The sequence below is a fragment of the Pteropus alecto genome, unplaced genomic scaffold, assembly GCF_000325575.1.
Source record: "Pteropus alecto unplaced genomic scaffold, ASM32557v1 scaffold152, whole genome shotgun sequence".
Lineage (NCBI taxonomy): Eukaryota > Metazoa > Chordata > Mammalia > Chiroptera > Pteropodidae > Pteropus > Pteropus alecto.
Genome location: NW_006432227.1, coordinates 1353470 through 1380601, shown reverse-complemented (window position 1 = coordinate 1380601; position 27132 = coordinate 1353470). Strand labels below are relative to the sequence as shown.

The 27132-nt window shown below is 43.7% G+C and overlaps 1 protein-coding gene across 1 annotated transcript in view; it reads left to right on the top strand.

Moving 5' to 3' along the window:
* The first annotated feature begins 32 nt into the window (after window positions 1-32).
* PDZD2 (PDZ domain containing 2) overlaps window positions 33-27132 on the top strand; it is a 162542-nt gene continuing 135442 nt past the window's right edge. The window contains exon 1 of the mRNA XM_025043535.1: window positions 33-109. The gene's annotated coding sequence lies outside the window, so the exon portion shown is untranslated. The remainder of the gene's footprint in view (window positions 110-27132) is intronic.

Below are 27132 nucleotides of genomic sequence, written 5' to 3'. Positions count from 1 at the left end.
CCCGCCCCGCGCGCCAGGATTACCCCGGCCAGCTGCTCCCCGCCGACGCTCCACGGGAGGCCGGGGCACTCCGGAGCGCCCCCCGAAGAAGGTGACTTCAAGACTGAAGGTAGGACTCTGCTTCACAAACAGAAACCTCGGGCTTCCGCACCCCATCCGGGCTGCGGTGCAGATCGAGGATCTTGAGTCGCAGCCTCCGAGAAAGGGCCCCGCAGGACCCAGCTGGCCGGTCACGGGGATGTCTTGTTTTTGACTTGGATTTGCGGGCTTAGAGATGGTGTGTGCTCCTTGGGAGGGGTGGCCGACCAGGAACGGGTTTGTCCAGTAGGAGACGGAAGGAGGCGCCCTGAGCGTGGGCGATGCGTGGGGGTCGGGGATCCCCGGGGAGGGGGACACAAGGGGCCAGTCGGGAGGGGCCAGAGCCACCGTTTTTTAAGACACTTCGGATAAGAGCTGCTGTTGAAGCCCAAGAAGGGAATGTGGGGTGCGGGGCGTGGTTCCAGCAACGCTGCGCCCCGCCGGGTACGCCGCCCTTGTCCCGTGCTCCTCACTTTGGCTCGCGAGGGACCCAATCTAGGGTTGAGCAAAGCTGCGTCTTCTACCAGCTGGAACGGTTTATGACCCCTCACGAGGACATGCGCTCCTGTGGGGCCCGAGGGACCTTTACTCCAAACCACTAAACGGTTCGCTTGGACAACTCCCCCAGCACTGATTCACAGAACGTTTTGTTTATAGTATCCGCAAATCAAAGATTTTAAAGATGAAAGATGTTTCCGAAAGAGAATGACATTTCCTTTTCTATCATGTTGCTACTCTCTAATAGGCAGTTTATAAATACTAGAGTGAAATTAAGTCAATTATGCCTGGTGAGATGGGGTAAGGAGGGGACTACAGCTGTCATCCTAGGAACCATTTCTGGGAGAAAATTTCTATGACTGTAAACAGTAAACACGTCTCATAAAAAGGTCAGGTTGAGTTTGAAATAAGAGGATGGCATAAGCTCTGTAAATAATATAGAAGTATCTTTACATACGCATAGAATAGTACTTTCAGACTTTGCACTTCTAAATTCACTTTGCAGATGAATTGAAAAGTAAGGTGCAAGGGGTCGATCCTACCCCCTGAAGGTTACTCTGGCCATAAAACATTAACCTGTAATGTACTGTGGCTCTTTTGTTTTGAAAGGGTGCAGCACCCATCCACAGTTAATTGCCTTCAGGATTTCTTATCAAGCCCACTGTCCCTAGGGTGCAGCCTTCAGGACACACGGGTAGGTAGGGTGGGCCTTGGGAAAGGAGGTCTGTGTCAGGGTTTGAAAGAAAGAAAAGACTCCTCAGATTGGGCCACACGTAGAAGAAACAAATAGGATGTAACAGAACGTGACTGGGGAAACCCAGGCGGACTCAGGATTTCAGGCTTGCCCTGACTCTTTCAGCCTTGAACTCTGAGCCTGCCCTGCTGGGCATAATCGAGGACATAGAGTCAACCTCTCCCTAATCTACAGTGATAGGAAGACAGCGTCAGGAGCAGCAAAGTTTCCCCAAACTGCCTTTCTGCTCACCTTCTCACACCTTAAATTGCCCGACACCACACCTGGCACAGAACTTCCTTTAATCTCTGCTGCTTCTGATCAATCTCTGTAAGTCCAGGCAGGTCACACTTAGCAACTCTTTCCTAGAAGGGAAATAGTGACCCATTCCAGCCTGTTTCCTGGGACACTGAGTTCTTTTCTCACCTGTTCTGCCACGTGCTCAGCCCTGCTTTCTTTTTTTAATTGATTTTTAATTATAGTTGATATACAATATTATAGTAGTTTCAGGTTTACAACATAGTGATTAGACATTTAGATACCTTACAAAGTGATCATGATCACCAGGATAAAAGTCTAGTACCCATCTGGCACCGTACACAGTTATTATGATCTTATTGACTTTGTTCCCTATGCCGTATTGTATATCCCCCTATTTTTACAACCTGGCAATTTGTATTACTTAATGCCTTTCACCTTTTCACTCATCCCCCACCCCCTCCCATCTGGTGACCATCAGTTCTTTTTATCGATGAATTTATTTGTTAGTTTTATTTTGTTTTTTAGATTCCACATATAAGTGAAATCATATGGCATTTGTCCTTCTCTGTCTGATTTATTTCATTCAGCATAATACCCTCCAGGTCCATTCATGCTGTCACTGATCAGCCCTGCCTTCTTCAGCGACTCGTCTGTTTCCCAGAGGTTTCTCCAAGTACCTTTGCTGGCTTCCAGGAGGGGATTCTCCAGGACACACTGCTTGGGAACTTCTGGAATCTGATTCATAGCCCGAGCTTCCCTTCTTTTTTTTATCAAAACTATACACATACAGCGCATAATTTAAAAAGCCAAATACTTCCACAAGGCTTATAACTAGAAACGGCAGTCACTTGCCTCACCAGCCTCAGCAGCTATGCCCCACAGGCAACCATTTTCAAATCTTTGTATGTATTTCTAAACAGCACGTGCCTACTGCTCACCCTGGTTCTTCACATTCACCAAGCCCTCCGGCCTCCTGCCATGCTCCGGATTTGTGCCCTGGGGCTTGCTGCATGGCCATCATCCTGGAGTCTCCTCTCATCTTCACACCGAAGAGTCAGTTTGCCTCTTTCTCCTGTGGCCTCCCATTTCTAGACTCCACATCTTCCTCTGTCTGTTTCTTTCTCTGTTTGTTTCCTCTCCCTCTCTGGTAGAACATCTTCTAGAAGTTCCTGAGAAAGGGGACATGGGAGACACGTTTTTCGAGATCTCCCAAGTTTGATAGTTTGATGAGGCCTGAGCTCTACTTTTCCCTCGGAATTCGGAAAGCACTGCTCTTCCGGGTTCAGTGCTGCTGTCGAGAGGTCTGATGTCATCCTAATTCCTGATGCTTTGAATATAATTATTTCCCCATCGGAAAGTTTTTAGGGTTCTCTCACTGTCCTTTGTCATGTCTTTTTTCTCTGTAATGAAATCTCTATGTAATATACCTTGTTGTGAGTCATTTTTTCATCCATTTCTCAGTCTGGAAACTCCTGTCCTTCAGTTCTGAACAGTTTAGAATTAAACTGGAATTAAAAAAAAATTCTGGAACACCTATTAAGTTAGAAGGGGGTCCCTCATGGATAGAATCTCTAATTTTCTTACTTTTCACTTATATTTTCTATCTCCATTTTTTTTTTTTTTTTTAAATTCTACTTCCTGGGAAATTTCCTCATTTTATCTTCCGACCCATATATTGAATTTTCATGTCTACTATCACATTTCTAATTTCCAAGAGCTCTTTAAAAAATCTCTGAAATGTTCTTTTTATAACCTCCCGTTCTCGTTTTACGGATGAAAAGCTTTTCAACTCTGCACGGATCTGTGACAGCTTTTCTGAAGCATTCCTCTACTCTCTGCATGATTTCCTTTCCCTGATCTCCTCTTAGCTTTTTGTTTTGTTTTGTTTTGTTCTAAATCTTGTGTGTTAAAAGGCTTTCCTCAAACGTCTGATGACTTGAACCGATCACTGAAAAGCTAAGAGGAAGGTCTGCATGCGTGCATGGGGCCCGTACCGTGGACTCGTTCCTCTTGACCAAGAATGACGCCCAGAACAGTGTTTCAGAATCCAGAACAATGCCTGGCACCCAGTGAGCTTTACATACACGCCGGCTGGGTAACCGAGTGTGCGTGGTCTTGTGAGGGCCCAGGTAGTAGTGATTATTAAAAGCTCTTCAGGTGATTGAAATGTGCAGCTGGGCCTGAGCACTTCTGCTGTAGGAGTAACCTGCGGAGCAGTTTTACTGGTGGACTCTCACCTGTTGGTGGAAGGTCTTTCAGAGGAAGAGAGATCCTCCCACACTGAGAGGACTCTGTGGCATTCTGTGAACCCGATGCTGTGGGAAGGAGACCAGGAGTCTACATTTGGTATGGAGACTTTTTCTTTTTCCTGTTTTAAAGCTGCACCCTTGTCCCTCAGCTATGCATGGCGTCTCTGATTCAGCAAACAGGTTATAGGATGCAGGCAGCCTCTCGGAAACTGGGACTGAGGTTGGAGGGAATATATGGGTTCCGACAGCTCCAAGCACAGTATTAGCCAGTCTTCTTGCTTTTAGGGCCCCCTGTTCCCTCAGTGCCTGGTTCCCCCAATTCCAGAGGCTCTCTGGAACTCTGTGACATGAATCCCAGCCTGCTCTCAGGCTTCCCTCACTGCTGTGCTAGGTTTCAGCCTTTTCCCATCTGCTAAGTCAGTTACCACTGGTTGGACCATTTCCAGCTTCCACAGTGTCGTCGCAGTCAGTGTTTCTTCTGTTATCTTTATCTTTGAGGGTCGAGCGAACCCTTCTCCCCACACTTAAAAAAAAAAAAAGTTTTTTATTCTCATTTCAGTCCATCGTGGTTGTTGGCGACTGAGTTGCCTTGCCTGATGCCCCCAGCTCCACGTTAGAACCCTCCTCTCAACTCTCGCTTCTGTTTTTATACCCCTGCAAGTGCCCGTTTGGGACAGAAATGCAAATGGACCATGTCGTACTGTCATCTCAGCGGTATTCATTACAAATGTCTCAGGCCATGAGTAGCGTGGCTATTGGGCATTTATACTAAGTATATTAGCGTCTTTTCCATCTAGTCATTAACTGTGTTTCTTTGTACGTGTGGGGTATCGGGCAGAGGCACTTCTGAATGTGTTCGATGCGGAAGCTTATCAGAATTCTCTCTGTGAGAATAACTATACAGCATGTTAACTTCGTTGAACTGTATTCCCCATTCATTTGCTTCTTTGGTCCTCACCAGAAACCCATCAGGTGCTTTGGTGGTCATGTGGACCCAGAAGCATCCATTCTCTGAGATGATTAGCCACTCCGGTCTGTCGTGGTACCTCCATTCCACACCCCAGAGGCAAGTGTAGGAAAGCGTATGGGAGCCAAGTCTGGGCAATGAGGTGTGAAGGAAAGTCTCTTATGGAGCTTCTAGGGAAGGTTTGCTCATTACTGAGAAAAAGACACAAAAAATAAATGACCCAGTTGCTCCCTTGGCCTCTGCTGTCCAGAACTGCCCTAGGCATCTTGCCTCCAGCCCTAGGATGAAGCCAGCACGCAGGAGAGAGCAGATCCCAGCGAGTCACTGAGAAGCGTGGTTCAAGCCCCACTCTTCCTCTGCACTTCCCATCACACGAAATGATTAACTTCCTCCCTGTTCGAGCATTTTTGAATAAGGATTTGCTACCAAACTAAAACAGGTGGATATTTATTTAATACATTGTCTCCAAAAGGAGTTAAGGCAGACCATGGGCTCACCTTACTGAAGATCTGAGTTGCCTGATTGCAAGCAGGATTCCTCTCTCTTCTGCCTATTTTCCAGGCAGATGAAAGTAATTCCCTCTTCCAACTTCAAAGGAAGGAATAACTATGGAAACGTTTAGGGGGGAGAAGAAGATTCCTTGCTTTGTATTGCTAGCTGATCCCAGTGAGAGAACATCCCAGGGCTGTCAGGGAAGTGAAGACTGTTCTTAAAATGACAAGGCAATGAAGTAACCTCATGCATTCCAGCCTGTGAAAAGCCAAGCACTAGTTTTCACTCACTCCCTTGATTGTGGAGGCCGGCCAGTCTGCCCGCATACTTGGTATTGTTTCTCTGTGCATCCCATACTTGGGGAAGATTTGAAGATGAAATAAACACTGGAAGTCCTCAGTGGTGTCAAGGAGACCAGTATGCAGGAGAAAGTAGACTCTCTATTCCTGTTTTCCCCGGTCTGACTCACAATGACACACTCTTTTTATGAATGGAAGGTGCTCCTGATCTATTCCATTCCCAATAAAATGTTAGCCTAAAGGGAAGCCCTTGATTGCACTTAGCATGATACCATCATTCTCCTGTTTGTAGCTGTATCTCTTACTAAACCGAGTTACTAAACCAAGACTGTAAGGATGGGGATGCCATATTGTAACATAGCTAAGATCTGTTGAGCACTCACTGCTTGCCAAGTATGTTACCAGCTTTACAAGTGTAAGCTTATCTCATCCTCAACAGTCTTATGAAGAACGTGCTATTATTCCCATTTGCTAGTGGAGATCGCTTGAGGTACAGTGTTTAGGGATATTGCTCAAAGTTGTCTTTTCCAGAGGTGGAGCAAAGATTTAAATGCTAGCAGTCTGGTTCTGGAACCCATTCTGTGCTATATAATGTGTATGTTCTATAATTCATCATTATAGCCTGAACACTCTTGCCCCGTCTATAGTATACAGTAGGGATTCAGATGTTACTGTGAATGAATAAACACGAGGATTTTTCGTGTTACAGACTCATTAATTTTAATGGCAGCGTATTTCCCAATAGAGTCCAAAGACCATAATTTGTGTAACTATTTCTCGAAGATTGGACATTTAAGTAATATGGGCTTGAATAGCTGAGGCTGGGACTGTCCAGAAAATGTCAGATATGTGATCTCTCATTGGGAGGTGACCATGAAACATCTTTAAACTCTCCTCCTGTTCTCTCTGAGCCATCCTTAGGCGCCATCCTCATCCTCAGCCTGTTCCAGGTTCCCGTGGCCATCAGCCGAACTCTGCACACAAGTAGATGGCGTTATACAGGCTTTACTACTTTTGGGACTTTTTCCAAGGGTCCCTGTTAAAGGTTAAGCATTCGCTGGCAAGAAATTACCGTGTGAAATGTGGATCCCTGAACTGTCGCCTGCCAAGTGCCGTTTTCCAGGTGGTTTCTCATGACATGTCTTTTTGCACTTTTGAATCCAGAGATGATATATCTGACTCTTTCATTTGTTATGTAAGACTTTTGGCTGACCCCTGAGATTTCTTGTTTTAATTGCCAACTGATAGAAAATATAAATGGAAAAATGTGTTAGTGTGCAAATTTTGGAGTTTGTTTTATCTTTGGAAATTGGGCTGGTTGGGATAGAGGATTAAGGAACACTGTTATGAGACAGTTTTGTCTGGCTAGCGAGTTTCCCTCTCAGGACCGATGTAAACAAATACACCATGCCTCAGACAACATGAGCGTTACGAAGAAGTTATTTACAGTTAAAGAAGTTTCTGCTTTTGTAAGTTATATCTGGGATATGCTGGAAGACCTTAATATTTAAACTTAGATTAATCCTATGGTGAAACCCTTCAGTGGAACAAATAATCTTTTCGGAAAAGTCAAAGACATACTTGTCCCAAATACATCTCAAATGTGTCTGTGTATGTATATAATTTATAAGTGTGCGCGTGTGCTTTCTCCCTCCTCCTCCCACTCCCACCCCCGATTCATTCTCTTCCTTCTCTGTACCAAGAGACTGACTTCTAGGAACTACAACCTCTGGCCTCCCTTTGTCTTGTTTCTGGTTGTGTTCAGCCAATGGGAGGCACAGGCAGAGCAAAAGGCAGAAGCGTGTTGGGGTATTTATCTCCCTCACCTCCATCCGCTTAGCCTTGCTAAGGTTCTCTTGGTGGCTGGTGTCTTCTGAGCTCTTGATGGGCAGCTGACTTTCACGGCTCCAGCTCACACTGCTGCTTTCCCTTGCCCTTCAGATCTAAAGGAAGTCATAGCTTCCCAGCTGCTTCATCTTGCCCACACCTCTCTAAATAGTCCCTGTAAAACTCTCTTCAGCTCATCCCTTTTGAGTCTGCTTTGTTTCCTGCTGGGACCCTGGATGATATAGTGTGTGTCTATCTCTTTCTCATATAAAAGCCTGATTGTCATGTCTGGCTCTAAAATGCCAGTTACATTTGCTTTAGTACATCCGAATTAGATGTGGAAATTGTATCTTGTCCTGTCTGAGAGTTGTCACCTTATTCTTTTGTCTGCTCTGGCTTTTCTGTTAGGTGACTAGTCCTGGAAGCCAGGGGTGTGGATTATTCTGTCCTGTCCCTACAGGCTTACCTCAGATAAATTGCAGGTTCGGTTCCAGATCACGTCGGTAGAGCGAATACTGCAATAAAGTGAGTCACACGAATTTTGGGGTTTCTCAGTGCATATAAAAGTTAAGTTTACGCTGTACTGTAATCTATTAGGTGTGCAATAGCAGTATGTCTTTTAAAAAAAACATCTACATACCTTAACTTTTTAATTAAAAAATACTTACTGCTAAAAAATGCTAACAATCATCTGAGCCTTCAGCAAGCTGTCATCTCTTTGCTGGTGGAGGGTCTTACCTTTAGTTTGTAATAAAAAGTGCAGTGTCTGTAAAGTGCAGTAAAACGAGGCGTGCCTGTACAGTTTTGTATACGGAGGTCACAACAATTGGTGCAACGCAAGAGGTAAAATGATAACATACATATAGGAATGCATGTAGGTATGTGGTGTCTATGTGGGTCTAATGTATCTGCGACTTGATTTTTTAAAATAACCTTTATGTATATCCTTATCAGCATTGGTTCACTCATTTATGCAGTAAACAATTGCCAAGTGTCAATTACAGGCAACACATTACGCTGGGTTTCACATTAATATTTTTTCAGAGTTCGTAAAGGGGTTTCATAAAGAACTGAAACAATAGAATTTTCAAGCTAGAAGGAATCTTGAAGCGTGTCTAATCTGGGTTCATCGTTTTAAGGTGATGCTTAGGCAGAGAGGTGCAGTGCTCTGTTCTGGAGCACGGGAATAGGTGGTATGGATGCTGCCAGAACTTGGTGCCCTGACTCTCCGCCTAGGGGTCTCTCCATCTCTCCCTCCTGTCACACTCTTTGGTTATTTCATAGGTGCTTTCTGGTAAAACTAATCTCCATAAAGTCTGCTGCTCTGCTGCCCCTTATTGCTTCCCTCTGTGTTGCAAATGCAAACCAGATAGTCCTGCTCTGAGCTCATAAAAGGGCCTAATAGGATGCAGACGGTGGATTCTAACCCGGGCTCCGACATCCGCCCCACGCTGGGGGAAATATCTGAACCAACCCACAGCCACTCCTGGACATTTTCCTTCACCAGCTTTAAACTTGGGAGCGATGGTTTATGTATGTATATGAGGTGTTGGGGTTGCGCTGGATAAATTAGTTATCTAAGTTTTGCAGTTATTGGAGCCAGAGTCTCAGGCCGGTCTGCAGAAGCGTGATCTCCACATCAGGCCAGGGCTGCTTGCGGAGTTTCCCTGGGGGGCATTTTCTGATGATCACGGCTCCTGTGACCATGGCCCTGCATGTGTCCGTTTAGCACTGGGACCAGAGGATAAGGTGTTTCCTACAAAATAAAAACCTTCGGCTCCACGAAGTCACAGCTTAATGTTGGTTTAAGATGGACCAGAAAAAGCCTTAAACAGGAGAGAAGCAGATTGGTCTAGGTCTGCATGTGATGAGGCAGATGCCAGTAACTAGTGTTCCTTCCTCTAGCATTACATTCTTTGACACATGCAAGTCGGCTGGGGGCTGCGGGAGCTGATAAGTTGTTACCCCTCACCTGTAAGACACAGGTTCAGGAAGATTAGGGAAGGGGCAGAGAGGATAGTATCTTTATTGAGTGCCTGCTGTTTGTCCGACTTTGTGCCAGGGGCTTTAACTAAAGGATCTCACACTCAGCTACATGTCGTGCCCATTTTGCAGATCTGAAAATTGAGGCACAGAAGAGCTGCGACCTACCCATAGTTACATAGCTGGCGTAAAGGGATCTGTCACGTTCTCAGTGCTGTCTGAGTCCACAAATAAACCTTGCCGGTGAAGTAGTGACCCTCCAAACCCAGTCAGCCTGCATTCTTGCTACAAATGACTCTGGGGAAAGTTAGCTAGCTTCTCTGCCTTGGTTTTCTCTGTAAAATGGGGTAAGCTGCCTCCCTCCTTTCCAGGTTAGTTGGTCAGGACTGAAATATCACACATAAAGTGTTAATCACAGTGCCAGGCACTTAAGCCCTTAATGAAGTTTAGCTCCTGGGCCCCTAGAGTAGGGTTTGCTGTTTCTCCTTTCTAGATGTGCCTTGTCAGCTGGAAACCTGCTGAGTTCCTCAGTCATAAAACAAGGCTTTAGGTAAAAGGTCAGTTTTCTTCATGGGGAAAAACCCGAGGAGAATGAGGCAAATTTCCATCTTTCATGTCACAGCTATCAAACTTCCATGAGTGCTGGTCTGTGTGTTACTTTAGGACATAACCCTCTCGAGTCTGCTGGTGAGAATCTGGACTTGGTCAGCTGCCTTGGAGCCACCTTTTCCGAGGCAGCCAGATTCTCGCGGCACTCCCGCAGTTCCCGCCGTTTGGGTTTTCCTCTTTCATGACTCACTGTCCTTGTTGTAAAGAAAAACTATTGTTTTCATTTACATTCTACACAATACTCTCTGGCTACTACTTCTCTTCTGGTCACCAAATGTGTCTGTGGCAACAGAGGGGAGGTTTCCCCACATGAAACAATTCTGGGACACCAGGGAGGCTGCCCATTCAATCTCAGGTCAGATACTATCTACCCGGACAGAGCGTCAGACCCCACAGGTGAAGGGCTCAGTCCCCCAAGACTGCCCCCCGCCCCCACACAAACTCTCCCCACACTTAACAAAAATTCAGGTCATCACCTGTGCTTCTGACCAACTGGCTATACATAGGAGGTTCCCACGATCCTTTCTGTTAATAGGATTAATTAGGTTGGGTTAATATTGCTAGAGACACTCACATTACTCAGGAAAACAGTTTATTTGCTCATTTTATTGGTTCATTATGAAAGGATACAACTCAGGAACCATCAGATGGCAGATGCATGTGGTAAGGTCCAGGGGAAGGGGCACAGCATCTCCAAGCGTTCGCTAATCCAGAAGCTCTCAAACTCCATCCTTCTTGGTTTTTATGGAGGCTTCGTCAACTAGGCATAATTGATTAAGTCATTGGCCCTTGGTGATTGGAGGTTGAGGGCAGGATTGAAAGTTCCAACCTCTAATCATGACTGGGTCACATGGCAACCAGCCCCCATCCTTAAGGACTTTCCCAGAGTCACCACATTATCATAAACTCAGATGTGATTAAAAGGGGCTTGTTATGAGTGACAAAAAATACCCATTTCACCTTTATTGCTCTGGAACTATTTCCAGAACTAAGTATTACAAGGAAACATGCCCTATGGTTTTTATATGGGGAGTTACAAGTGTTTTAAGAGCTCTGTGCCAGGAATAGAGGACAAAGATTAACTATATACATTTCTTATTATAAATCACAATATCACACTGTTGATAATGATCATCATCATTATCATCTTTTTTCCCTCTCTTCCCATTTGCACTGAAATTAATGGCTGCACCTTTTACAGCTTGGAGCATTGTCCACTGTGTCTTTCCACCTCAGTCACTGATATAGATGATAGGCAGGGAGGAGCTCAGTGACACTCCCAAGGTATTTAGGCCCTTTTCCAGAATGTCCCAGAAAGGTCTCCCCATCTCTGACATACTCACAGCCCTCTCGGGCTCCTTTTGCTGTCGGCAGTGCCTTCCAGCAGCGCCAGAGCTGAGCTCAAGAGTCTTGCTGCTGAGGCATCTGAGGGCAGAGACAGGATGGGTCTGACCTCCTTCACAAAGTGGTGAGGGGACCTGGGAGGGGTCTCCCTGATGCAGGTACTCTGGCCACTCTTAAAGGCACCACACCACAGCTCTGTACATTATTTCTAAAAGACGAAGAATGAAGAAAGACAAGACAAAGCCAGTGGCCCTCCCAGCCTGGCTCATGTGGCAGCACCCATCTGTCCTGTGGGAGAGGCTCCTGTTTTGGGGTCCTCTAGACCCAACATTTTGAATTCCCCCAAAGCCCTCCAACTTGATGCTGAGAAAGTCCACTTATGATTCTGTACCATGTTGCCATCGTGGCCCGCTGAGGATAAAAGGCAGATGGGAGGAAATGTGACAAATGAAGTTACACAGTTTACCTCATGCCCAAATATAAGTCACAGCCCCTTCCCCACACCCCCCCAAAAAGCATTATCAGCAATGAGGGTGTTACCTTATATTTAAGTCTTTCCAAATTCTCTCATCCTCTGAGAGGATCTCAGTTATTCTATTTTGGATATCAAAGCGTTATTCAGGGAACTCACATTAGCCTGAAAGGACTTTAGTCACTGCTGGTTTTGGATGCTTATAGAGGTCAACTGAGGAAATCGTATTAAAAAAAAAAAAAGGCTAAAAAAAAATCTAGCAATATTCCTGGGCATCTGACCTCACAGTAACAGGTGTCAGATTTCTCTATAAACAAGACTTTTAAAGATCATTTAAAAATGGAACAAGTTAAGACCTTTCTCCAAGTAATTTAAATGGAAGTGAAGAGGATATGTTCTGGAAAACAGAATATAGCCATAATCACAGGAATAGGTACAAAAGAGCCAGTGCCACTGAAGACTTTGAACAAAGGTTTTCCTAAAGTGTGAGAATCCGGGGTGAGAGGAAACCGGAAATCCTAAATTAGCATTAACTTATATGATGTTTGCATAATATTCGTGTATATAATATTGATGCACATACAGGTATGTGTATTGCTATATTATCTGAAATAGCTGAAGGTAAATATTCGAAATGTTACATTTTTAATATCTTGGACAGAGTGTTTACATCTAGAGATATCAATTCTCCCATTTACATTTATCTAACCAAATATGCCCCCCAATTTTTTAGGTCCCTTCTGATTGGGTCAGTAGGGGATCTTTTATATTTGGGGTCACCTTATAATCTAGCTGAGATGTCCTTTGTTCATCTCTTTCTATAGAAAATGTAAACCGATGTCAAGTATTTTTGTATTGTATGTTGGTGTCACTTTGAATCATCGCTTCAGTAACTCCATTCTTGTTTCTTTTTTGAACTTTCTTCATTTGCAAGTGTCAAACCATAATGAAGAAATGCAGAATATTAAAATGGCTCAAATATATTTTCTCTAAAATTAGTAAAGGATCTAAACTGGGGAAAGGGGTACCAGCTTGTATTCAGGGGTCTTTACATCCGGACATGTGTGGCGTCTGGCAGTGCAGTGAGCAGATTAAGAGGAGTGTGGGCTCTTGCCTGAAGCAGAGCCCTTGACCCTGTTGCTGACAGTGAGTGGAGAAGAGAGGCTATTCAGGGGTAGTCTGACAAGTGCGATCAGTCTTGGGCAGCCTGTCAACTTGTGGCTTTGGTAAAGCAAACAAGGAGAATTTCCCGCAGGAAAAATCACAGGCACAGGAAGACTGGACCTCACTCTTCCCGCCCTTCGTCATCCTCCTCATGGGAGTATGGGCATGTGTCCTCCCCACAGAGCATCTGGCCAACAAGTAATCACAGGTCAATGGGGGAAATTTCCACTTGGAGAAAAACACATCCAACGAGGAGCCACCTGACTGAAGAAGCTTCTCCTTCTCAGGAGATATATTTTCCTAGAAATAAACATAAGATGTGCTTAATTCCACTATGTCGATGTCAACTAGCCTATCATTGTCCCCTCCCTCCCCCAAAGCATGCTTTCCTATCCTTTCAAATGTTGCAAAAATTGTGGACCATTTTAGTTGTGGAGAAACCATGGCTGCGCCCAGACTTTCAACACTGGTATTAGTCAGGGTTCTCCAGGAAAAAAAAGAAACACATACTGGGGGAGGGAAGGGAGGTATTTTAAGAATTTGTTCACATGATTGTGGGGGCTGGAAAGTCTGAAATCTATAGGGCAAGGCAGCAGTCTGGAAATTCAGGCAGAATTTCTATGTTGTAGTCTTGTTTTAAAATTCATTGGAGTAACATTGGTTAATTATATGTTTCATGTGTACAATTCTATAATGCATCATCTGTATATTGCGTTCTGTGCTCACCACGCAGAATCTAGTCTTCCGTCACCATATATTTGACCCTCTTTACCTTCAGCCTCCCCTACCCCCTTTTCCTCTGGTAACTGCCCCCTATATTATCATATAGTCCCTAAAAATGTACAGGTTGGTTTCAGGGCTCTGTATTCCTTTCTGATGATTTATCTATTCCTATGTCAATATTACAACGTCTTAATTACTATAATTTTCTAATGTGTTTTAATATATTCACTGTACTTCTTTTTCAAAATTGTCTTAGTTATTCTTAGTCCCCTACTCTCCCATATAAATATTAAAATATTGTTTAAGTTTCTCAGAATTCTTGTTGAGATCTTTTTAGAATTTCACTAAAGTTATTAATTGAAAAATGCTGACATTTTTTAAATGTCGTCTTCCCCTCTCCATAAACAAGGTTTATCACTCCATTATTCCAAATCTATTTTTAGTATCCTTCCATGTACTTTTATAATATCTTACTGACTTTGCTTTTAGACTTTTGCCTATCTACTTTATAGTCTGGGTTGCTATGGAAGCCAATTTTTTTCTTTCAAATCTTTTCTTTATTTGGTTACTGTTGTTGTAAAGGAGTACTATTGATCTTTGATTCTGGATTTTTATTTCCAGCAATCCTGCAACATCCTCCTGTTAATTCTAATTGCTTGGAGATTGGTCTTGATAATTAAACGTAAAACACTGACTGCAAGTCTTCACAACTGTTTTGAATTATAAACTTTATAATTACATTGTCATCCACAATTACACAAAGTGCCCTGAGCCTAATGTAACACAGAGGGCCTTGACTCGATTTGGGTCATGTGCCAAGGGACATAGAGATGAAATTAGACAGTGGAGCACCAGTTCTGGGTAGTGACCAGGTATGGTCTCAAATTCAATTCTTACAAAATTTCAGTGTACATGCAGCTTTTCAGACCATTGTGTTCTGATGCCCGACTGCCCAGGTTCCTTTATTATCATATCTATATAACCTTGGATGCTATCTGTGTCTGTATTTTTTTTAATAGAGGGAATAGTAATATCTATTCATGCAGAGTTGTGAGGCTTTGGTGAGTTATTGCATGTACCTGGCCCTTAAGCTTTCAATACATGTTAACTATTAATTATTATGAGATATTATTACTGCATTTTTAAGCTCTATATACTTTGGAATCTTTCTAATGGGAAGCAAAAGATTATTAATAGTTTAGACTTAGTAGTGCTTCACCAGAAAGTTGAGCTTTTCTCTTAAAATGCTGTGCTCTGTTCATTGTAACCACCTCGCTCTGGTAAGACCACGTCTCGCATCATAGCGTAGGTCAAAACGTGGCGTGTCGACTTGGTTTCCTGCCTACATGTCAGTTGTCATCTTCCTTTTTCCTCTCCCGTCTGCAACATTCAGAGATCTGTAGGGACTGGGGATTTTTTTTTCTTTTCAAAGCAGGTTTTAAAATGTTTTTTTTGTCTGCTTAGCCTTCCTCTTTATCTTCAGTATCTTTGTCAAATAAAATCTTTTTTTTTCCTGAGATGAAAAGAAGGGTGACTCCAGTGACCAGACTGATCTCTGTGTGTGATAAACCCCTAGATATGATTTCAACTCTGGGTTCTGAGACTGCTCACACTTTCTCCAGCAGCACCTGACTTTAAAAGACCAGGGTAGTGATAGGTGTTTTTGTTTATGCTTCATATTAAAATCCATGGAGGTGCTTCCTGCTTTGGCCAATGTAAAGACACAGATTTTTCTACTATTATTTACATCTTTTAGGATGTATCAGAATCCATGACACACGAATGGCCTGAGTGCCAACATCCCATTCTCCAGTGCCTTTCTTCACTGCTTTGGTTACCATCTTAGAATGGATAGGAAGCGACACGTTCAAAATTCTGTGAACAGGTTGTTTGCTCTTTTTCGCTTTACCAGAGTGGCTTTAGCCGCTATTCTCATTTGCAGAGATCAAAATCTGATCTGCAGGAACTCGATTTGGATTGGCTATTGGGCATTTCATAGCCCTGTAACTAAATTCCAATGTATGAAATGGTTATTGTTCCCTGGCGGGGTGGGCCTGGGCCAGAACACATTCTTTGTGACTGCCCGGGGAGCAGATGGAAGCTGTGAATGTCCCTGCAGCCAAGTGGAGTAAACATGAGCTCCTAGAACTTCAGACACAGAGATGGTGGCCTCTGGCTATGGTTTGGGACTGGGCTCTCTAATCAGCAGGTTGGTGTTTAACTGAAGCCTCTCCATCAATCCTTCCCTCTGCAGTCCAGGAGGGCTAAGACTATTTGATTTGCTCTGTAAATTAGTGTTATCCTCTCAGGAACGTGCGTTTAATAATGCTGGCTCATCTCCTTCCATTTCCTTATATTTAACAGGGTTTAGTCTGTCTCTCTCCCTTCATCCTGGGCTTGCAAAACCCATCCTAAATTTTGACAGCTCTGTAGACCATCTTAACTGCTAAAGCAACCTCCAGTGATTCCATGTGTGTGGAATCATGTTAAACAACATACATACCTGGGCATGAAACATCTCGAAAACCTTGGAGGTGCAGGGGCCTCTTACTGTGTCCATTTTACAGAGGAGGAACCTGCAAGTTGGGTCCCACGATAGTTAGCCTCCTCAAGTTCCCACAGTTGGTAATCAGTACTCCAGGTGAGAGAAAATACCTCAGACAGGAACACAGCTGACTCAAGCTGCCTCCAGCTCGGGTGAGGTTTTTGCAAAGTGGCCTTCAAGTGCTAGGTGTCCTGGGAAACACAGCCATGACAACCAGAAGCCTAAAGAATTCCGTAAAGAGGTGGGAGGAGGAGGGTGGTCATGCGTTCAGTGGTATTGCTCTCAATGATTCCATTTAGCTTATCCAGATAGTCCTCCCTGCATCCGACTTTGTTAGGCCACCTACTAATGATACCTATTCTAGCGGAATTGATAAATGCAGTTGAAAAATTGTTTTAACTGCACATTGGATCATTGTCTGCTCGTTTTTAGCTGTAGTGAATACTTCAGCAAGTAAATATTTATTGAAACCTTTAATTTTACAAGTCCAGAGAGAAGGACAAAGTTACCATACTCTCGTTTGGCTTATATTCTAGTGGGGAGAGACAGGAAGTTAACACAGTAATAAATAACTAGAAAGCAGTGATAAATTTTTTTTAATGAGCTTTTGAGTGAAAATTATATCTTGGTTTATTTTATTAGCGGGTTACTTTCTTTTTCTTTGATGGGAGAACGGTCCATGAATTGCTGAGTTTTGTTGTCAGATCAATTTGGAATTAATATGCCCTCTGTAATTTAAATGCTGTGCCGGGTTCACAGAAACAGACTGGAGACCTTAGTTCTGGTCTCATTTCTGTCTGGAGGTCTTAAGTGCATCCCTTTACTGGCTCTTATCCTGCGATTCTTCATTCGTTACACGAGGGGGTTGGACTGAATCTCTGGTTTCAGACTCTGCTCTTGGAAGCTCTGGGGACCCCTCAGAATAAGGACAGAGAAGTCAGGGGGACCTTAGGAGTCTGATTCAGTTCTTGGAACAGTTCTGCTGTTGTCTGTGTGTCATCGGGGTTCCCTTGGTTTGAAAAGAGGATTCTCTGGCTGAAAAGAACAGCTCAGAAGCCACCGTATTGTTCAGGGAAAACTACCTTGTTCGAAGCGAAATGCCACAAGCAAACTTTTAAAAAGACAGAGAGAAAAGTACAAATAAAATAGAGCAATAGATTAATAGAACATACTAAAACCTATAAATTAATGAGGAAAAAGTGCAAATAACCCAAAAGACAAATGGACAGAATATATGAAGTGGCAACTCACAGAAGAAAAAAATGCAAAGATCCAATAAAGATAAGACAAAATGCTTGATCTCTTAGATAATCAAGGAAATACAAATTAAAATAGATTCTTTTCTCTACTGTCCATCTGCACAATGTCGGGGTTAAAGTGAGGTTTACGCAAAAATTAAAAGGGTGATTGAATCAGGTGTGGGAAGACTTAGAGAAATGAGAACAGTGGTCCCCCTTATCCAGGGATTTACTTTCCGAGACACCCCCAGTGGATGCCTGAAACGATGGATAGTACCAAACCCTATATATACGATGTTTTTTCCTGCATACACATACCTTTTCACTTAAATGAAGCACGTTACGGCTTCTCTTTGGCACATCGAACTTGCCAGCATCATTACTCTTGCACTTTGGGGCCATTACTTGAACACAAGTGCTGCAACACCATGACAGTCAGTGTGATAACCCACAGGGCTATTAAGTGGCTAATGGAGACGCTGGACAAAGGAGTGATTCACATCCCGGGTGGGATGCAGTGGGACAGTGAGAGATTTCATCACGCTACTCAGAACAGCATGGATTTTAAAACATGCATTGTTTATTTCTGGAATTTTCCATTTCATATTTTCGGATGGCGGTTGACCACGGGTAACTGAAACCTTGGAAAGTGAAACTTTGGATCAGGGTGGTCCACTGTATTCAAATACCGTCAGTGGGAGTCGGACTCGTCACAGGTATTTTGTCAGTAACTATTAAAATCGTACGTATTCTTTGACTCAGTGATTTTACTTCTAGAACTGTATTCTAGTGAAATACTTGCATTTGGGTATATGTTTACTCCAGACCTGTTTGAAAAAGGGGAAAACGAAAATTAAACATCAGGAGGCGAGTGAATAAACAAAATATGGTAAATCCACATTGTAGAATACTACAAAGCAGTTTTGACAAGGTAAGGGGGTCTCTTTGTGAGGATAGATCTCCTTGTTAAATAGAAAAGCACAGAGTAGAATGATACATACAGTATGTGGCCTTTTAGGTAAAGTGATACATATTTGTTTCCTCTGTGTATGTAACTATGTAAATACTACATCCAAAAAGTAGAGCTGAAAAATAAAACAATAGTTATATGGGAGAGGAGAGTAGAATTAAGATTAAAGCTTATCTATATAGACATAACATAAAGAATGTGTCCATATATATCTTAAGCATTTAACAACACTTTTGTTTAAAGCGTGTCGATACACTAGACGGACTCTAAGAATGGCAGGACTCCAAAGGTTTGCTTTGGTTCGATCTGCCATCACGAAGTCGTTGATGTACCTCCAGTAGGCCCCTTCCTTCCCTGCCACTCCTTCTTCCTCCCAGCTTGCCCAAACTCCCTTCCTCTCTCCTCTCATGTTGAGGGTCTGCCAGCCACAGAAATTCCTCCCTTTGCCCTTCCACCCTTCTGAGAACTGTGGGTTGGCAGGGGACCAGCAGCCTCCCCACAGGAAACTGCTTCTGTGAAGGGTGTTGTGAAGCATGGGCCCTCTGCCATGTCCCCAGCCCTTGTGCCCGTGGTGGAATTTTATTCTTGCATTAGGACCAAGTGACTCCCATGCACTGAGCCCAGAGGTACTAATGCATCAAGTAGATCCTGTCAAAGACTCTCGAATGCCTACTGGGTGCAGAACTTAATACTAGCCTGTAGCCTTGTGAGTTCTTGGATGAGCATATTCCTTCTGCGTCTGAGTCCTCACACTTCTGTTGTAAGCTGAACTCATTCTTACTTTGGATTTCTGTATATTGACCACTCTGATACATTCTGGAAATTCCACAAGCCCTTCGAAGGGTAGATATTTTAAATATGGACTTGAAGCAGATTACACGCACACACAAACACCCCACGATATATGGGGTGAATGCAGAGGCAATGACAAAGTGGGAATTGTATTAGGAAAATGACTCTCGCCTCAAATTCTTGCAGTGAACTGGGTGCCCTGGGGACCCTCTGGAGGAGGGACTTACGGCCTTGGTGGAGGGACCACATTAGGAGTCTGTGAGCAGTTTTCACAAATCCACACTCTCTTGTTGTTGTTGTTGTTGTTGTTGTTGTTTGCTTTCAAGACGGAGAAGCCGACTTGATGGAGGAGGACTACCAAGATGGCAGCTTTTCCAATAGGAACCGTTTTAACAGCAGAAAAGTACCATTCCAGAAATCTGCAGAGTCGGCTTCCTCTGTCTCCCTGTGCTTATTATCAGCTGCCCATTGTTCTTTAGGGACAATGGGGCTGATTTTTTCATAGGAATCTGACAAAATTAAGTATAGCTATCCAGAGAACTGCCAATTAGGAGGATAGAGTTGAGATTAACGCCAGCACAAATGCAGAGAGGGTCGCCGTACATATGCTGTATTTCAGAACTCGTCTTCTCTTCAGTTTCAGCCGTCAGTTTTATATGTGTGTGTGTTTTTTATTTTAAAGCTTTTTTCTAAAGGAAAAATAAAATGGATTGGCCTCCTGGGGGTCACACATAGCTTTGAAAGCCTGCTTAGCCGAAGGGCAGTGAGGGTGGGATTAACCTCAAACACACAGTGGTGTTTGGGGGCCTATCAGCGGGAAACAACTCTGTTTTCCAAGCCTGGGTTCCAGGGGTGCAGCTGTTTTAATCCATTTAGAGCAGTGGGATTTCGATGGAGCAGAGGATGCTATGGAAACTTTCCTCAACAAGACAATCGGGTTGGGTCGGTCAGGACCAAATTCTAAAATTTGTGAGGTAGTGGTCCCCTTTTGGGTTTCGTTGTAAATTTGCTAGTTTATACTCTACAAGGCATGTTAAATTATTGGGGCTGAGGGAATAAAGGGTGAGTGTTTTTCCAAGCATTACTGTAGTGGCTAGGAACAGAGGGTAATCGGTGACCAACTTTGATGATGCAGCTTTTCTTAACACAAAATCAGTCACTGAGAGAAGTCGGTAAGCTTGACTGATTTGTATTGTCTGCTACCTGGAAATCTTTATGATAAATGCTATGAGGGATGGGAAGATGGATAAAGACACAGTCTGAGATCTCAGTGTGTGTGTGTGTGTCTGTCTGTCTGTCTGTCTGTCTGTCTCTCTCTCTCTCTCTCTCTCACACACACACACACACACACACGCTCACACACACACACAGGGCCTAGGACCTCACCATTTTGGAGCGCAGTCCCATTTGATGATGGATCAAACAAATATTGGGCAAATGGAAATGTCCCGAGTCAAGTCGAGTTTCCTTAAAGCCAGGAAACACTCGAGACCAACTTCTCCCTGCTTCTCGGTTTCTCCTTCTTCAGTTTGCTTGCGCCTTCCCCGCCCCATCACACATATTTTGTGAATTGTTCTATTGTTTGTCTTTGAAAAGATTGATTTATACATTTGTACAGAAAATCCCAGAGCCTTTTCCTCGAATGCTATAAAGTTGCCGTTTAATGAGGCATTCAGAAGGCCACCCAGCCACTTGAAATCTGAAGTGTCACACTGAAGGATTGTTACCAACAAGTATTTACATTGGAGCCATAGTTTTTACTTTCTCTTGGCAATTGATTAATTTACTTCAAGAGCCAATAAATCCTTGGCCGATGAGGAGCAGATTGGAGGGGAGGGGGCTTCTGCTTGGGGCCCTTTTCTTCGGAATGCTTTTAACACTTGGCCCCTGGGGAAGAGTGTGTCCTTTTGTTTTGCTCATAGTTCAAGTTGGCCATTTTTTTTGTGCTGTGTGGAAAGGACTGATAGGGGAAGGGAGTAACTGGGTCTCCCTGGTCCCCGGATTTGTGCAGACCTAACACTCTTGTTGAGAGAATATTTGAACATGCATTTTCTTAAAAGTAGGACCATGTAAATAATAGATTTGATCTGAGGGTATGACAAGTAGGGGGGCTGTGGGAGAAAAGTCCCTCATGTGCCAGCGCCTGTTTTATGCGTTGGGAAGAAAAAATGTCGCGCGTTCTTTGAAGAATTTGGAAGAGAGCCAGGCTGTGGCCCTACTGTGTCAGTATAAAGAGCCTCTCTCTCTTTGTAGGCATTAAAATACACGTGGACTGCTGCCTTCCCAAGCATTCGACAGGGGCTGGTATGTTGTTTTCAGTTTTTTATGGAGAGAAATTTAAGAGACTTGACAGCAGTGCTGTACAATAGAACTTTCCAGATGATGGCGATGTTCTCTTTCTGAGGCGGCCACTATGGTGGCCAAAAGCCACATGTGGCTATTGAGCCCTTGGATTGTGACTAATGTCATCGAAGACTTGGATTTTAAGTTTTCATTAGTTTGAGCTTAAAAAGCGGCACATGGCAAGTGGGCGTCATATTGGACAGTGCAGTTCTGGGGGGGCTTTTATACTTTTTCTGAAGAACTTCGATTTTCACAGCCTGATTTTTGAGGGGTGGAGGTCTGATAAATAGTCCATTCCCAAGAGGGAATAATGAAGAAACCAAGACCCAGAGAAGCCAGAGGAGGGGTTTGGATCTGATAAATACAGCAGAGCTGGGACTGGGGCCAGAGCCCTTTCTGCATCAACTCCCACCTCTGACAGCCCCGCAGAGCCCAGCTCTGAATGTTAATTAGAAGCACTGCTTAGCAGGGGACCCCAACCGCAAAGGAAGGTTTGCTTAACATCTGGAATATTGGCTGTGGGCTGTGTATTTAATCTTCTCCTTTAAAATCAAACAGGCTTAATGAGCAGCGAGAGTTGGGAAATCCCTCCAGGTCGCTAAATCCTGGGAGGAGTGTCTTGGGAACCAGAGGAAATGGGCCAGACAGGTGGAATGCTCCCCTCCCCTCCGGCCTTCTTTATGTGGCCCTGTATGTGCCAATTACAAGTGGGGAAGGCCCTGTGGAGACTTGTGGTTCTAGTTTCCTATCCTTCCTGGGCTGTAAAAAGGCCAGACCCTGGGACAAATGGCATACACTTGCATAATCCTGATTTTATCAGTGCTTCTGACAACTGCATTCATGTGCCCCTTGCTGCTGTATAAACCAGAACCCTCAACGCCAAGTCTGTTCATTGGTCTCAGCTCCACCTCACCTTCTCCGGTTCTTGCTAGTCATCCTTGAGGACTGTGAGAAAAGCTCCGGGAGTTTTCTATTTTCTAAGGGGCATCCGTTGAGAGGGGTGGCTTCACGGACAGGGTGCTGGGCCATGAAGCAGTGCCATCTGGGTTGGAACGGTGAACACTTGCCAACGCCATCGATTCTCAATAATCCTGGTGTGGATTTAAAGGCAGTGTGGCTTTCCCAGTGCCACCAGCACACTCTGTGCAGTGCCAGCCTTGCCCAGGCTCCAGACCATGCCAGTGTGTTCAGAGAAAGCAGAGTCCCTTTACTATTACAAAAGCATTGACTAGATAATTAGAAGGGAAATCTGCTGTGACAAATTGAAGCTACCATCATGCTTTCAAATTCTTAACAAAACTAATTTCTGGTTACCTGCTCCTCAGAGTCAGTCTGTTCATCTCTTTCCCACCTACCCACCCACCCATCTACCTGCCTATGTGCCTACAATAACCACAGCAAATAACGGGGAGATGGCTTTAAAAATGAGAAAAGAAATTTCATAAAACCAACAGCCGACATTCATCTACTGTTTATTGATAGGGTGGTCATAGCATTTATCATATATAGCAATACACTTTGATGAGTGAAAGGGAACACTAATAATTACACCTGGACAACCATTTAAATCAGGATGCCCCAAGGAAAACGGGCAAATGAATCATCTCTGTGTGCCAGGCACTGTGCTTGAGTTGGATACACACAGGTAAAGAAGATCTAGTTTCTTCTCTCAAGGAATTCACAGTCTGACAGGGAGACAGGTATATAGGCAAATGTAATGCTACAGAATAAATGTTGAAACAGTATGAACAAGATATTGGGCTTGGAGGAGGCAAAGGAGGGATAAGGAAGGGGTTTTTAGAAGGAAGCGGAGGCAAATTAACCTTGGAATTATTGAACTTGCATCCATTGACCAGGTGGGACCTTGCAACTTGCCCTTGGGGTTATTTGTGTAGGCCTTGGTGGAGTTACATATTGGAAAAGGCTGTATGTTCCAGGAGTCATCCTTGAAATCATCCTAAACCCAAATTACTGTCTAGTCCAACATTGACTGTGGTGTGTGTCGCGAAAACCTTAAATATATGGGTAACGAATTCTCGTGACTTTCCTGGGGAGTAGATGTAAAGTGATCAGTTATGTCTGAAGTCCATCTTAGGGTCAAAGTCAGGTTGCTACTAAAAATTTCAGACTAAATGGAGAGAAAACATTGATTTAAGTATTTGTTAGCATGAAGTTTTATAGACCAAAAATTCTTGGATCTAGTTTGGGATCAGCGTAGTGCATTATAAGGGTGCTGCGTGTGGGTGAAATTTGTATTAATGTTTTGACCAAAAATATTTAGTCTTGAGCCTTTTGGTCCCTGAAGCTCTAGACTTGATAGGCTGCAGCCATGTTTGGTCTGGCTTTCTGTGGAATGGATTGGAAGCCAGGCGTGACATAGTATATGATTTCAACAGTGGTCTCAGTCCGAATTCTCCTGCCACAGGCTAAGTGGCATGGATGAGACTGGGCTGTTTCTGACTTGACATTTTTTTCCCTTCCCAGCTTTTATATATTGCACTAATAAAATCATCATTTTTCGAATAACTTTAAAAGGGAAAATTCCCAATTCATGTCGACTCATTTTTGCTTTTCCAAGCTTTTCTAGACCCCTGTCTGCAGGCATGTTATAATAACATAGTTATAATCATAGTATATGCTGATTTCATTTTATTATGGTTTTACCGTGGCCTGAAATTAAGTTTAGGGTGAGCTGGTATGACCTGAAGGATTGAATGACAATGTCCGAGAATGGCTCTCTCCTCAGTTCAGTGAATCTTTTTTATTATTCGTATTCAACATTTTAAAAATTATTTTTATTTTTCAATTACGGTTGACATTCAGTATATTATACATTTGTTTCGGGTCAACAGCATAGTGGTTAGATATTTATATAATTTATGGAGTGATTCCCCACTATTCCTCTAATACCCACGTGGCACTACTCATAGTTCAATGAATCCTAAACAATGGTCGAGGGTAGCTCATGCTGGAGGCTCTTTCAGGAACTGCCTCATGCCCCCAAGCTTGGTTCACCTTCCTGGTGGCACAAATGCTTTGACCTACCCTTCCCATCTTTTCTCTCACCAACATGTCGCTTTCAGCTCACCAACATGTCTTCTGTTGGGATTCGTCAGAAAGATGATCTTCTGATTTGTCCAAGCCAATGGAATGACTTTAAATTCTGCCTGGAACCTTCCATGAACACGTGGTACATCCTCTTCTTGTGTTTTTCACTCAGCCACGAAATAAACACGCCACCCTATAGAAGACAGCTCTACCTTTTCCTTTCTTCACTTAGAGTCTGCTCCCAACCCCATCCAAAAGTCTTGTGTTTACTCCTGGCCTTAGGACTTTTTCACATCCTGAATTTTTCCTTTCTCACTATGGTTAATGGCTCTGTCCTTCTGCCCCTTTGAGGGCCCTGGCTTTATTAGCCCCTAACGATGTGCCAGTGGCTTTTTCAGACATTCTCATGTGTAATCCTTCCAACAACACTGCAAGATAGCTATTTGTTGTTTTACTAATGAGGAGACCGAAAGTTGGAATTTAAGAAATGTACCCAAGGAAGAAGAGGCAGTCACTAGTAGGATCCAGAATCGGCTGACTGCAAATCCTGCCATTTCTATGGGACCAGGCTTGCCTCTGACCTTCTCTTTGGCACCTCCCAGGTACTGTGTGGAAAGGTAAATAACTGCACTGTGCTAAGCACAGAGCGTATGTGTACAGAATGGCATCCTTGGGGCGAAGAAGGGGTTTGTTAGTCCTCATCCGCTTGTTTCCTGGTGGTGACCACGGGCAGTGAGCCCATCCCAAGTGACTTAATTGCCTCATGAAATTCCTATTCGATTTTCTCTCGTCCTTTCTTAAACCACACCGCCCAGGGTCAGAGCTTGGTATCTGCCTGCGCTAGCCCATCTGGGCAGTATTTTACACTTTATACTTTACCCAGCTCCTGCCTCTATGTGATGAATCATAGACAATTCATCCTCTCAAAAAATGTTATTGAATACCTACTGTGTGCCAAGCCCTGTGCTGGGGCTGTATATTAATTGGATAGAGGTTGTTAAGTAGATTAAAGCTATGATTCTCACACCATGGTTTCTAACTCCTTAGATGCATAAAATTTTTTAAACTATTCATTACAGTTATTTTTTAACAAGTATTTTGCCAGTTACTAAGAAAAAACTCCCTTTTTGCAGCAATAATTTACAACGAAGAGATATAGCAATAAAATAAGATTTTATCTTCTTGGGTAGAAGTGAAGTAGAAAAGCGTAAAGGGGGGTCAAATTATGGTGACGGAAGGAGATCTGACTTTGGGTGGTGAACACACAATGCAATATACAAATAATGTATTATTAAATTGTACACTTGAAACCTATATAATTTATTGACCGATGTCACCCCAATATATTTAATAATTTTTTTTTAATTGTCTTCTTAAATCAATATTACTCAAAATTAGGTCTATGGACATATGGCTCTGATAAGATTTTTTTTCCTCTTAAAATGGGTCTGTACATTACTCCTGTGTGAAAAGTGCAGGGTTAAAATATTTTCCCTCCTACAGAAACGAATTCACATTTTAAAATACTTTCTGTAGTAACAGCTAAACCAGTGGACTAACTCGCACCTCGGAATTGAGGGCCCCAGGACTCTACAGGCTGATGCAAAAGATATTTCTGGGAAGGAAGCCTCGGGGGTCGGGGGGTCGTTATCACAGCTCGAAAACCGCCTTCTTGCCTCTGGAGAATCCGCGGGCAGCTCAGGCTGCTCCGGTCCCCTCTCTGGCACTTCCCCAGCCGCTCAGGGCGAACACGTTGTCCTTCCAGCTTTTGGAGAGCTGCACGTCCCCGTCGTCACCCCTCCACATTATCTGAGGTTCGGCTGGAAGTCAGGAGTAACGCGTGTTCAAAGGAAACACTGGCTGAAGTTGCAGCCGAGATCCCCAATTCTGACTGACCTCAAGACATCTTACGTTCCTCCAGAGTTATCTAGAACCTTCTATCAGTGGGAAATGTTTTCTTTGTCTGGCATTAGGGCAAATAAAGAAGTGGAGTGTCTGAAGTCCCCAACTACCAACAAATCACAATCTATTAAGTACAGAAGAGACATGTAAGAAATAGTCCAATAACTCAATGTCTCGTTTTGCGTGACCGTTGTTTCGTGTGTGCATTTTGTCTCCACCCTTAGAGGTGGAGGCCCTGCATTAGTTCTGAGAGCTGTTCTATCCTGGTGTCCTGTGAAGAAACCGAGTGCCCACCTTCCACCCCGGCTGTCTATAAGCTCCCGGCCTGGCAGTCCTCAGAGACTCAGTTCTGCCGGTGTGTGTTGTTTTGGTGTGAACTGTGTACCCTGTCATCTGGGAAGGAGATGTCTGCACACACTGTGTGTGGACAGTGAGACTTGATGAGCCAATTCTCTCCCAGCCAAGCCTTTCCCAGCTCCTGGGGAACTTGCTAAACTGCTGACCCAGGATAGCTTTTGGGGTCAGTCCCAGGGATTGAGGGAGCCTCTTATCTAGCAGGAAAGCAGCAGAACTCTAGGTTGTCCTGGAAGATGAA